The sequence below is a fragment of the Aptenodytes forsteri genome, unplaced genomic scaffold (assembly GCF_000699145.1).
Source record: "Aptenodytes forsteri isolate BGI_AS27 unplaced genomic scaffold, ASM69914v1 Scaffold574, whole genome shotgun sequence".
Lineage (NCBI taxonomy): Eukaryota > Metazoa > Chordata > Aves > Sphenisciformes > Spheniscidae > Aptenodytes > Aptenodytes forsteri.
Window position 1 is genome coordinate 36,254 of NW_008794538.1, and position 2,620 is coordinate 38,873.

The following is a 2,620-nucleotide window of genomic DNA, read 5'->3' on the forward strand; positions in this document are numbered from 1 at the left end:
CTGCTCTCCGGGCACTTCTCTCCCCATTTATACTTGTGCCCGGCGTTACTAGGTGCAGAATCTGGCATTTGGACTTGTTAAATTTCATGCCATTAATGATTGTCCAATGCTCCAATCTATCTAGATCCCTCTGCAAGGCCTCTTGCCCCTCGAGAGAGTCAACAGCACCTCCCAGTTTGGTATTGTCAGCAAACTTGCTGACGGTGCATTCAACTCCTGCACCCAGATCGTGGATCAAAATACTGAACAGCACTGGCCCTAGGACCGAGCCCTGAGGAACACCGCTGGTGCCCGGTCGCCAGCCAGATGTAGCCCCGTTCACTGCAGCCCTTTGAGCCCTGCCCTCCAGCCGGTTCTTCACCCAGCGGAGCGTGCACCTGCTCGTCCCACAGTTGGACAACTGGTCCAGAAGGACGCTCTTCTCCAGAAGCGGACGTAGAACTCCACCTGGGACATAATCCTCAGGACCAGCTGTGGGTCAGGGATGGAGCAGTGGCGGTCCAAGAGATCAGCCCACAAAGCATTGCTCAGGTCGCAGAAGCTCCTGGCAGAGCAGCAGGGACACGGGCGTGAGTTGGTGGCCTTTTGGGATAGGCAACAGTCACAAATACATTTGCTGTGTGGCACAAGGAGGCTGCGAACGCAGCTTGTCAGTGAGGGACAGCTGCGACCCGGGCAGCTCATGGTCCCCACTGCTGCGCAACAGCAGCTGGGAGAGAGGAGTGAGAAACTGTGAGAGAAACAGCCCTGCAGACACCAAGGTCAGTGAAGAAGGAGGGGGAGGAGGTGCTCCAGGCACCATTCCCCTGCAGCCTGTGGAGAAGACCATGGTGAGGCAGGCTGTTCCCCTGCAGCCCATGGAGGTCCGCGGTGGAGCAGGTGGATGCGCCTGAATGAGGCTGTGACCCTGTGGAGAGCGCGCGCTGGAGCAGGCTCCTGGCAGGACCTGTGACCCCGCGGGGGACCCACGCTGCAGCAGTCCCTGCCTGGAGGACTGCACCCCGTGGGAAGGACCCACGCTGGAGAAGCTCACGGAGGACTGTCTCCCATGGGTGGGACCCCACGCTGGAGCAGGGGAAGAGTGTGAGGAGGAAGGGGCGGCAGAAACAACGTGGGATGGACTGACTACAACCCCCATTCCCCGTCCCCCTGCGCCGCTCAGGAGGAGGTGGAGAAGCTGGGAGTGAACTTGAGCCCAGGAAGAAGGGAGGGGTGGGGGAAGGTGTTTTTAGATTTGTTCTTATTTCTCATTATCCTACTCTGGTATTAATTGGAAATAAATTAATTTCCCCAAGTCGAGTCTGTTTTGCTGGTGACGCTGGGTGATCCCCGGTGGGGGGGGCACCCCAGTCCCCCCAGGCACCCCCAGCAGATATGGCATCCCTGTCTGCTCTGGCACCCTGGCACCTTCAGCATCCCCAAACCCCGGGCACTCCCAGCATCCCCATCACCCCTGTCCCCCCAGCAGTTTTGGCATGGGGGTTCAGCAAGCCCGGGCGAGTGTCTCTGCCCTCGCCTGGGTGATGCATGCCCAGTAAATCCAGTTTCCAGAGAATTTCCCAAATACTTGGGGCCACCTCTCCCATTTCACCTCCTAGAAGTGAGTCTCCTCCCCAGTTTGCAACCCCATCCCGCTGGCACAGCAGCTCACCCCATGGAGAGCGCCCCGGCCACAAGCTCCCCACGTGCCTGGCGCAGAGCCGGGGGATGTCGGCGATGGGGGCTGGCTCGGCAGGCGCCCCTGGAGGGTCACCCCAGCCCAGCACGGCTCCCGCTCACCCACACAGGGCTGCAGAGGGCTCCATGCGGCTGCTGCTTTGACCCCCGGCTCTTCTGCAACCAGTGGACGAGCCCCAACCCGCCTCCACCGGCCACCTCCACGCTCGGTCACAGCACTGCTTCGCTGCTGGGTGCTGCCCTGTGGGGCCATGAGGGCTGCAGGACCCCCCCCCAGCCTGGACAGCCCCTGGGAGCCCTCAGGGCCAACCACGACACCTCGCACCCTACAACCATCAAGGGATAGCGGTGGCCCCAGCCCCCGCAGTGCTGCTGCCGTGCTTCCCCGGCTACCAGCACGTGGAGAGGCAGTTTGCACGGCTCAGTCTCTCCGACACGGTCACCCCCACGGGGGCACCCCCAGGCAGCAACGTCCCCCTGGGCAGTGACATCCTCCTCAGCCACTGTGCTGCCCCCCACAGCCAAGCCACTGGGGACCCGGCAGGTGACATTGCACTGCCCAAGGAGACGCTTCGGGGTTGCTCCCTGGTCAGCCGGGATGGTCCCAGCAGCGTCCCCATGCCTGGGGACCCTGGTGGCACCGGCGGAGCCATCCCCCACTGCAACATCGGCTGCTCAACCCCGACTACAGCGTCCCTGAGATGACCAACACAGTCCTGAGCATAGAGCAACTCACTACCGTCGGGATGGAGCCCCAGGAACCATGGTGGGAAGCCTGGAGGGACCTGCCACCACCCCACCCTGGCATGTCCCAGCCTGGCATGTCCCAGCCTGGCATGTCAGAAAAGCAGGGAAAAAAGCAGAGGAGCGCCTGGCCAAACCCACCCAGCAAGCGCAGGGCTCTCGCAGCCAGCACTGGGGCGGGATGGTGGGATTAGCCCCA